This window comes from Eleginops maclovinus, chromosome 9, assembly GCF_036324505.1.
Source record: "Eleginops maclovinus isolate JMC-PN-2008 ecotype Puerto Natales chromosome 9, JC_Emac_rtc_rv5, whole genome shotgun sequence".
NCBI lineage: Eukaryota > Metazoa > Chordata > Actinopteri > Perciformes > Eleginopidae > Eleginops > Eleginops maclovinus.
This window is the reverse complement of record NC_086357.1, coordinates 5,659,562-5,671,069: the sequence shown is the minus strand read 5'-3', so window position 1 is coordinate 5,671,069 and position 11,508 is coordinate 5,659,562.

Genomic DNA, 11,508 nt, shown 5'->3' with positions numbered 1-11,508 from the left:
CAGCATTATCAGTTTCTCTGGTTTTAGTATTTATAGGTTTGTCTTTGAATGAAATGTGTTTTTTTTTAAAAATTGTATTCTATAAACTACTGACAACATTTCTCTGTGTTGGAATTCAATAGACACTGAAATGGCTGCCATACATGTAGAGATAAAGATTTAAGAAACATTTGGAGTGGTCTCTTAATTTTTTCCAGAGTTGTATCTAAATGTTTGTGATTGGGCTGTCCACGACATGTAAGGGGCATAGGTTTTTGTGATGAAATTATTGGAGCAAAGAACCAGAACACAAGGAGCACACAGGAAAGCTTCAAGCTAATGTCAGACATGGAGAATGTATTTATTGTTACAGCTGGAGAATTGACATATTGACATATGCAGAAACACTGTAGTGACACAGCCTCTTCCGAACCAACTCGAATGCTCTCTTCCCCTGTGTAATTAAAGGGGCCCTATCATGCTCATTCTCAAGTTCATATTTGTGTTTAGTGCCTCTACTGTGACATTTTTATGTGCTTAAATGTCCAAAAAGCTCTTTGTTCTTCTCATACTGTCTGTGCTGCAGCACTTCTTTTCACCCTCTGTCTGAAACCAGAGCCCAGTCTGCTCTGATTGGATAGCTGGCCGGCTCTGTTTTGATTAGTCAACTGCTTAGAGATATAACGTTCAATTCTTTAGAGCTCTTTCCAATAGAAGGCTTACATAGTGATGTCATTATGTTACAGAAGAAAACAAAGGAGTCCAATGATGGCATTTCAGGCAGGGAGTGTGGGAGAGAAACTCCCTCTGGAGGTGCACAAAAACTGATATAAAACACTACAGGAAAGGGAAAACAAAACAAAAAACCTAATAGGGCCTCTTAAACCACTCCTTAGAGTATAAGGTGGATCCTGGCAGGGTCAACCTGTCCAGTTATTGTCTGAAGAAATGATTAACAAGTCACAGCTGTGGTTGAAGCCTAAGCACTAAGTCCGGTAGAAACAGCTCCCCCAAAGCTGTTTGCCTGTGCTTGTAAATATAGAGGAGTGAGATGGAAAGTAAAGTCTAAAAGTGGCAGTTTTCTGGTTTTCCTGTTTGTTGTTTCCAATATTTTTTATTTAGAAATTCTCAGATAATAGCACGAGGAGTTCTACAATTCTATGGATTTGCAGGACTAGCTTTGGTTGCACCTTATTAAGATGCTCCCTTTTATAAGTATTCTTAGGATTTGCTGCAAATAGGCAATCTTGCAGGATCCCTATAAATTGTAAACAAAGTTCATAGTACATCTGACCTTGTCACACAAATAGTTATCCCCGGATGAGTAGGTGGACATCTGGGCTGTCCACCATGACCTTAATCTGGTTAAGTAGCAGGAAGTTAATGTATATATGACATTTGAAATAAATCAATATGTAATAAGTAATTGGTATACAGGCATCAATGTTATCCTTGTTTGTACATTTTGTTTAGCAAAAATCAATGAGACTCATATTACACTAAATCAATGCAAGAGGTCTCAGTGCCTACTAGATTAGAGAACAAGAGCGCAGAGATTGTGTGTGTGTGTGTGTGTGTGTGTGTGTGTGTGTGTGTGTGTGTGTGTGTGTGTGTGTGTGTGTGTGTGTGTGTGTGTGTGTGTGTGTGTGTGTGTGTGTGTGTGTGTGTGTGTGTGTGTGTGTGTGTGTGTGTGGCTGTACATTGTTTTCAGGTCTGTCCATGTGTTTATTATGCAATGATCTGAAAGTTCATGAATTTTGATAGGAGAGGTAAATAAACAGGAAGCTTCTTCTTGCCTGAATTGATCTCATTGCAGACCTCTCCAGGGACTTTATTATCACAAGATGAATGGAGAAGCATAGAGGTGGATGACATACTGGAGAAACCGGAGAAGGAAGGAGGAAAGCTAACCACGAACAATTACGTCATCATCTTAGAAGTACAGCATTTCTCGTACCAGGACAGAAACTTAAAACCAAGTGATGGTCATTTGTAAAAACATGTCAGACCTCTGTCAATATGTGCTACTAACAATAGGATTTTAATTTAAGTAAGGTATATCAAAACCTGTAATATCAAAACTAAATCATATTTTCAGTATTATCACTAGTATCAACATCGAAAGACAACATTTCCACTGACCCTTGATAATGGATCATGGGAAAGAAATAGACTGAATGTGATCCATAATAAAACAAAACTTAAAGCTAGGAAAACAAGCATTCTATAAAACATGAAATCTAGACGTCCTGCTTCACAGAGGCAATAGTTAAAATATTTAACATTTTATAGAAGACATGAAATTGATGGGTGGCTGTCAGGTAGTTTGGTCATCTACCAATTGGAATGCGGATGCGTCTTGGCCAAGATACTTAACCCCTAATTGCTCCCAATGGCATGGCCCACCATGTGTGAGTGTGTGTGTGGATGTTAGCTTCCCTGAGCAGGAGGCACCTTGCACGGCAGCCTTTGTATGAATGTGTATGAAGGGGTTGATACTGCTTGTATATGAAAAAGTGCTTTGAAGGTTTGTTCAGACGGGAAAAGCGTTATATGAAGGTAATGTATTTACCATTTCAAATGTGTGTTTAAAACCAGCACAACCTTGGAGGAAATATAACTCCCTGATAAGAAAACTTTTACAGGACAAACTGGCTGAAAAAACTGAAACGTTGACTTGAATTAAATGTCAACAAATTTCACATATCTGTATTAAGTTTGTTTGAAGTAAAAATATTAAGTTTAACCTAATACTTTTTATTTAAAGGCAATATTATTGCTTTCGACTAACCTAATCAGAAATACTTTATTTATCCAAATTGGGATTTTTTTTCTTAATACAGGTATGTGAAATATGTTTACACAATATACTTATTAAAGTCAATGTTTTAGTTTTTTCTGTGTATGTTGAAGTCATACAATATTCAAACAACCCTTAAATTCCCATGTCAAATAATACATCAATAATAATGGCCTGTATTACAGTAATCAATATGGCTCAACAAGAAGTAAGGCTTCGCTTGAGGCTTTAAAAAAATCCGATGGCTCGAACAGTACTGTAATCCAGAAGGCTTCCTTTGTAGAATTATTTTTTTTATGTCTCCACCTCTAAGGCATTGTGTAACTTGTCTCTATGCCCCAAAGGCACAAGCAGTTTGGTTTTGGCGGTTCTTTGATGCCGTTAGGCGACATAAATTAGTCTGCATGGACATTTCAGAATATGAATAATGTTTAGGGTTACAATTTATGCAATATCTGATGTTTTACCCACAAGTTTAATATTAATTGTATTAAATTGGTATGAGCTAATTTACATCAAGTCACCTTAAGGGCAACAACTCTTTCATAGTAAAATGATAGCCATTTAATTAAGTCTTGTAAATGAGTCTAATAAAATACACGCATCATTGTCCTTGTTTTACTATATTTTCTCTGTTTTGCTTTTATTTTACATTTTTGATTTTCTTTTTTTAATTGTTTAATTTTAACCTATTTTAATTTCTTGTCAGCTTCACTTCAAAAGAATTTCATTAAGATCACTGTTGATGTTTTAGATTGCTCTCTGTTTATTTTAATATTGGTATGTTTTCTTATTGTTTTGTAAAGCACTTTGGGCTGCTTTGTGCATGAAAGGTGCTATAAAAAAATTAAGTGTATTATCATTATATTATATTATAGGTGAACTATACTGAGAAACTCTGAGTTTACATACAAAGTTGATAACCATCACGTAATACCCTTTAGCGGGATCTTGGATGTTATGATTAGTAAGGACCGATAACACGAAGATACCATGCTTAAATTAAAAGTACAGGCCTAGGGGCCTTGCTGTAAATAATGGCTGTAATTTCAATGAAATGAATGAGTGCAACCTTTCCATTTGAAAAACTGGTGTGACCAAACCTTCACTAGCAGAACACACTGTGTATCCTTGAGGTCTTAGAAACACATTGAATTCCCATGAAAAGGTTGCCATAGCATACTGTTAGAGGGAATTTAGGTCCAGCATCATTGATCCTAACCTTGGACTGTATGTGATCTTCACTACCAAGCAGCCTTTCCTTTATGGGCACTGATATTTCTTTTGATGCATGATTCATATTATTATTTGTAGTAAAATAAGTGGTAGTAGAGGTAAATCACAGAATCAGTGGTATTAGTGCCGCAATCAAACATTACCTGTCAACAGAACAACCAAACATATTATTTGTTTTGCCGTAAAAGCAAGTGGTTTACAATGAAAATAAATTGTTTCTGCAGCTCTCCCTTTGAGTTTATGCAAAATTGATTTCTTGTTTCATAACGTCCAACCATTGGCAGTTAATCTGGTAATTTCCTGCCTCGTTTGCTGTCACTCCCCTTGTTTAAAGTGTTTACTGAAATGCAATAACTGCCCTTTTAGTTCTTTATTGGAGACTGAGTGAATGCAAAAAAGACAAAAATATAGTTTACTGTATGTGAAACAACACTAACAAATCTGATATGGTACCATGCATAAAACAATACAATGAACAGCAAATGACAACATACGAGCACATACAATATGATCAGTATTGTCAAATCAGATGATATTACAGTAGCATATAGCATAATGTCATGTGAGCTTATAGGAAACATGCATACTATGTGCTGCAAAATGATCTGCTTTATTATCTCTGCTCCATGGATGACTTCTGAATTACGTAATCATACTGCTACATGACATACAGTTCAATAATCATCGTCCCCAACAACCCAGATATAACCAACTGCAATGTACACAAAGTCTCAAAAACAGGCATGTATTCCTCTTCTTATGCAGTATATGTTGTCTTTACGTGGAAAAAAAATGTGTACATTTCATTTCAATGTGAGAAAACAAACTTAGTAAATGAGCGGCAGCCTGTATTGATCTCATCACCTGTGTCTGCAGATCATCTCCAGTGACTATGTTCCCAACAGCCTTCAGTGCAGGAGTCAAGTCAAAGTCCACTTTATTGTCAAAATGTCCACATGTGTTATACATACAGAAAAATTGAAATACTGTTTCTGGCAATCCCACAGTGCAAATACAAACAAGAACATATAACTTAAAAAGATAAATGATGAGACATGTATCCACAGATCTAATATCTTAATGTTGCTCTCAAAGTGCACCAGATTGAGGCATTTAACTCCAAAAGAAATACAAAATCTTTAAAACAGGTTCACATGGATAGGATACTAAATACATTTTACAAGTTTATTTATATAGCACCTTTCAACACCAGGCAATTCAAAGTGTTTTACAAAAATGAAAGACATTAAGAGCATTTAGAAGTAGTGCAGCAGAAACACATTATAAAAAGGCATTTAAAAACAAAGATAATGAGATAAACACAACAGGTATAAAATACATGAATAAAAGTCACAGTGCAGTGTTAGATCAGAACAGTTCTATTAAAAGCAGCGGCAAAAAGAAATGTGTTCAGCCTGGATTTAAAAGTAGTAAATGTAGCAGCGGCCCTGCAGGGTTCTGGGAGTCTGTTCCAGATATTTGGAGAATAATAACTGAACGCTGCTTCTCCTTGTTTAGTTCTAAGTCTGGGGACAGAAAGCTGACCCATCCCAGAAGACCTGAGAGTTATGGATGGTTGATAATGTAGCAGGAGATCACAAATGTATTTTGGGCCTAAACGATTCAATGCTTTAAAAACCAGCAGCAGAAATTTGAAATCAGTTCTCTGACAGACAGGAAGCCAGTGTAAAGACTTCAGAACTGGAGTGATCTGATCCACTCTCTCAGTGTTAGTGAGGAGCCGCAGCATTCTGAATCAGCTGCAGCTTTCTAATGGATTTCTTAGTGAGACCTGTAAAGACACCATTACAGTAGTCCAGTCTACTGAAGATAAAAGCATGGACAAGTTTTTCTAGATCCTGCTGTGACATTAGTCCTTTAATCCTAGAGATGTTCTTCAGGTGATAGTAGGCGGACTCAGTAACTGTTTTAATGTGACTGTTGAAATTCAGGTCAGAGTCCAGGACTACACCTAGGTTTCTGGCGTTATCTGTTGTTTTGAACATTGCTGACTGAAGCTCAACACTGACTTTTTGTCGTTCCTCCTTTGTTCCAAAGATAATTAACTCAGTTTTGTCTTTGATTAATTGGAGAAGGTTCTGACTCATCCAGTCATTGATTTGTTCAATGCACTTACTCAGTGTTTTAATTGGAGCATAATCTCCTGGAGAAATGGTAATGTAAATGTGTGTATCATCTGCATAGCTATGGTAACTTGTTTTGTTGCTTTTCCTTATCTGAGCCAGTGGTAGCATGTAGATGTTAAAGAGAAGAGGCCCCAAGATGGAGCCTTGAGGAACCCCACATGTCATATTTGTCAGCTCTGATGTGTAGCTGCCTATAGAGACAAAGTCTCAAACCACTTTAGAACTGTTGCCGAAAGTCCCAACCAGTTTTCTAGACGGTCTAGTAATATGTTGTGGTCAACAGTGTGAAATGCAGCGCTGAGATCTAATAATACTAACACTGAGATTTAATTTCTGCAGTTTTCAGGGCCTGTGGAAATACACCTGAGTGAAGAGACCTGTTTACTATATGAAGTAGCTCTAAGGACATGCTATGATAAACTGTTTTGAAAAAGCTTGTAGGTATAATATCAAGGCAGCAGGAGGAGGACTTCAGATGTTGAATGATGTCCTCTAGGTCTTTATCAATAATCTGATGGAATTGTGTCATGGTGTTTGAATTGATTTTAAGTGGACTTAAGGACAATACATTTGCTGTACCTGATACAGAAACACCGACTGCCTGTCTGATTTTCTGAATTTTGTCAGAGAAGAATGAGGCAAATTCATTGCAGGCCCGGGTGGATTGAAATTCAGATACTGACACTGGGGGGGTTGTTAGTCCCTCAGCGGTAGCAAACAAGGCACGTGAGTTGTTTGGGTTTTTGGCAATGAAAGACTGTTGTGCATTTTTCAATTCCAAATGATTGTGCCCCTTGTTGTTCATCGGAACCGTTACATGCTGAGTCAGTCCATAGTTATCAAGAACACAAAACAGTTATTTCGCCCCTCTGTCCTCGGGGTTGTCAACATGGATGTTAAAATCACCAAGAATGACTAGAAAACTAGATGGTCAAAGTCAAAACTATAGACAGCTATTCAGCAAAGTCATCAAAAAAGCTTGCACAGTATTTGGGGGGTCTATAGATGTTTGGGAACATAGCTCGAGAAGCATTTCAGCTGAAGGCCACATATTCAAAAGATGGAAAGGTTCCATAAGAGGTCTGCTTGCGTTGAAGGGAATCATTAAACAAAATAGTAACTCCACCCCCTTTCTTATGCATTCTAGCCTGACTCATAAAACTAAAGTTGGGAGGGGTTGATTCGATAAGAACAGCTGTGTTGTTATTTTGGTCTATCCAAGTTTCAGTTAAAAACATAAAATCCAGATTGTGCTTGGTGATAAAATCATTGATTAATAATGTCTTTCCTGCTAACGACCTGACATTTAATGAAGCTAGTTTCAGCTTGTTGAATACACTATCAGTCTGATTTTGTCAGCTGTGACTAACGTGGAATCACAGCTAAATTTGATAAATTTGCACTAACGGTTGAGCGCTTTCTTTTTCTAAGCTGATTCACCGTTCTTATTCTATAGCCTATCAACACAGATTTAGGCAAAGCTATTAGCAGGCAGGGTCCCGGCTTGTCCTGGAAAGATTTGAGAGTGCCTTACGCCCTTGAGCCTGGACCCAGCACATATCAGTTAGAGCTTGTTGCCTTTTGTACACACACATCCTTATCAGGCTCCGGAGACAGCAGATGCAATTTCGAAGGGTGAGGAGGTGGTGTACGTTTTGGTTTGGATGATGGTGATGAATACGGGGGAGCTGGTGCACGCGTCTGCTTCAGTGATTGTAGTAGGCGCCATGGAGGGTGGGTAGTTGGGGAATCTCCTTAATCACCTTCAGGCAGGAGAATAGGTGATCAGCTGGTTGGGGGAGTCTGGGCCCAGAGAGCTGGATGGCGGTTTGGGTGTTGAAGGGAGAGTATCCTCAAAGGCGTTGACAAGGGGGGTGTGTGGCATTGGAGACTCCTCCTTTTGTCTCATAGGTCTCCCATAATCACGACTCTCCTCAGGCAGGTGCAGTGATAGGTCTTCAAGGTTTTCTATGCGCTGTGTTGTGTCTTTCTCTTGTTTTGATTCCTCTTGTTGCTTGTCCTTGGCATAGGGAGCAGATTGATGAAGCAGGCAGTTGACTATGTTAGAAATAAAAAATGTTACTCCTGACTTGTTCAGACAAAGTCCATCTGCTTTAAAAAAATGTCTGCGGCCCCAGAAAAAGTTAAAATTGTCAATAAAATGGACGGAATGTTCAGTACAGGCAGTTGAGAGCCACGTGTTCAGTGCAAACAATCTGCAGTACTGCATTTTTCATGGGTGTTCAGCCCCAATATGCAGGATCCTGTTAGCCAAGTCAGAGACCATATCCTTGGGAAAACAGAATACTTTGGTGTTGTTTAGACTTTTTAAATCTCTTACAGCAGACTCAATCACACAATCAGTTTCAGGCCTAGTCATTAGCTTTCACTGTAACCTTTTACTTTCTGAGTAACTTTTGGTCCTTACTCTGCTGTGTGAAGAAGACAGGTTATTCAGGTCATCAGAAAAAGATATTCAGTTCTGTGTCAGTGGAGCATATCTGTTCTAAAGTGGCACACTTGGTTGTTTAGGAGGATTGTTTGCAGTCCTCCCTTCAGCAGCTGTCCACGGCTGTTTCCTAGTATGCACTGGGGTTGAGAGGCGCTCTGCCTGGGTGATATCAATGTAGGCCAGCCGGTCATGTCACAGACTTCAGAGCGCTGGGCTCTGCCGGTTATTCGTCCTCCTGTAGGAAATGCTCTTTTATTCGAAGTCCAGGAATAGATTTAAAAGAAAACGAAGTGAAGCTACTCATATACGTTTTTAAAATGATGATTTAATAAAAGGATGCAGTAGTAGGCTTTACAAAAGTTTCACAGCTGTGGCTCAATAGCTCAGAACACGCTTCTGCCGGACCCAAAAATAAATAGGGCTCACGAGGTGTTTACTGTCTGATGGTTCGAGCAGAAAAGAGATCGATTTTACAATACAAACATATTTTGTGATACTATCCCTTTCCAGTCATAAAAATAAACAATTTCAAAATAAGACGAGCTCCGGTCTTGTCCTCCATTGGTTGGTAGCGGGGGGCTGGATCCTGTTGTCCGCTTGTCGTCACATGGTGTTCTCCGGACTCTTCTATTGGCTGACGTTGTCGGGGGCTGGTCCTCCTATGACGTCACAGTCGCCATCTTGTTAGCGTAGTCATAGGCTTCCACATACGACATTCTATTATGCAATTCTTCTGAGGTTTATCAGTTATTAAACACGCAATAGTATTATTGCAGCATCAATGAGTAAGAGGTAGAGGCGGTGTGTTTAGTATGTAACTCCACGCGTCCTTAAAATAGGAAAATCAGCATAAAAAAAGGTAAGCAAAACCAGGAGCAAGCAGAAAAGCGTCTGCACTGTAGTGAAAGATCTAGAAAAAAGCCGTTTTGCACATTGTTTATAAACTACAGTATGACTAAATGTTTCTGTTTTAGAAGTAGATTGCTCTATTATAGTGCGTTTTAATTCTTAGTTTCAAGTTTTTGTTACTCCATATGTTCAATTTTCGAGCTTAGCCCCCGATGTTACTAGATCCAAGCAAAGCCCCTGGCATGTAGTGATGTAATTATGTCACTGAAGTAAACAAAGAAGGCATTTCAGGCAGGGGGGAGTGTGTGGAAGAAAAACTCTCTTGAAGGATCATTGGGATTTTAGCCTTTCCATTAACATGCATAAAAACCTATATAACATACTACAGGAACGGGAAAACACCAAAAGTATAATTCAAGAAATGCCTCCTCGAAAAACATTGTTCATTTAGTCGGTTCTTTTTACCCAACTACAACTCTATTATTGTCATAGAAAATGATAAAACTTGGTCGAACTGATGCAAGCCATGGAGAGGAGTAGTCAGGAAATAACATGCTGTAGTTGAAAGACTTGCACACAGTCACTGAGTCACTCTTACCTGTTGTGTTTCTGTTTTTTTCCAGGCAGACCATTTTTTACTAGCTCTTGGTTTGTGTTTCAGGTGTCTTAGGTACATAGTTTTATTGAAGACAGGTTGTAGGCTAGCACAAATTATTCAAAAAGAAACCCTTTCATTTAAAGTTTGCTCAAAAGTAGGTTGCTGTGTTTGTGCGCCTTTTTCTAATGTAATGCAATGGAGATTCAAGATTCAAGAAGCTTTATTTATCCAGAGGGAAATTGAGGTAGGGTTAGATGGAGAAATTGTTCTGTCCGGAGTGTTTTTTTTATATTGTGGTTGTAAGGCTGTCAAAGTGAAGAGCAGCCGAACACTGAGAGCATAACAAGAAACTCACTCTAAAAGTAATTCTCTCTCTCTTTGTGTGTGTGTGTGTGTGTGTGTGTGTGTGTGTGTGTGTGTGTATGTGTGTGTGTGTGTGTGTGTGTGTGTGTGTGTGTGTGTGTGTGTGTGTGTGTGTGTGTGACATGAAGAAAGAAAGAGGCAGTGAGAATGATGAATGTTTCATTATCAGATGAGGCAGTAGTAAGAGAATAGCATACAGCTGCACTCCTGGCTGCTGACGGGTGAGGCTGACAGATGCTGTGTGATCAGATTGGGTGACTGACACTCCCCCATGCTTCAGTACTCCGCTCCGATGGAATAGGGAGAGTACGCTGAGAGCACTGGCACTGCCACTGACCTCATACACTCCCAGTCACTTCAACAAAGCACTGACATTTGAAGACTTTGTTCTAAGTGCTTCTGTACGTAGACTAACTGTAAAAGCAGATGGTACTGGCTTCAATGTCCAATTAGGGTTTCGTTGGTGTTTCAGGGGCTGTTTAAGCCTGAAGGAAAACACTGCACTCTAGGGAGGTTTCGGATGAGTTTGCCCTATTTCAAAGCTTTGAGCGACAGGACTTCAAATTTATTTGACAACGGCTTTCGAATTGGACCCTTCTAAAAAAGCCAACTAAGTAATTGAACCTGATTACTTTAATATACATTTTGGACTACCTTGATATCAGATAGTTTCAGGCAGTATCGATGCAGGGTTTTTTGCCACTAGGAACCCGTGATTTGAGTAGTGAGTTAAAAGTAGAAGCTGGAGAAGATGAACTTGTCTGCCTCTTATGATAGCTGCCGTAGCATCATTATATAGGCTAAGCATAGAAACTGTGTAGCGAAAATAAATCTGTAGTTGCAACATAATCATAAGTGTCTAAAGAGGACATACTATATGCTTATTTTTGAGTTCATAACTGTATTTTGGGATTTGACTGACATGATGTCATGCTTTAATGTTCAAAAGCTTTTTATTTTCCTCATACTGCTTGTGCTGCTGCATCTCTTTTAATCCTCCGTCTTAAACCAGAGCCCAGTCTGATCAGATTGGTTAGTTGGCCGGCTCCATTGTGATTGGTCAATCTCATGCATTTTCCACGTA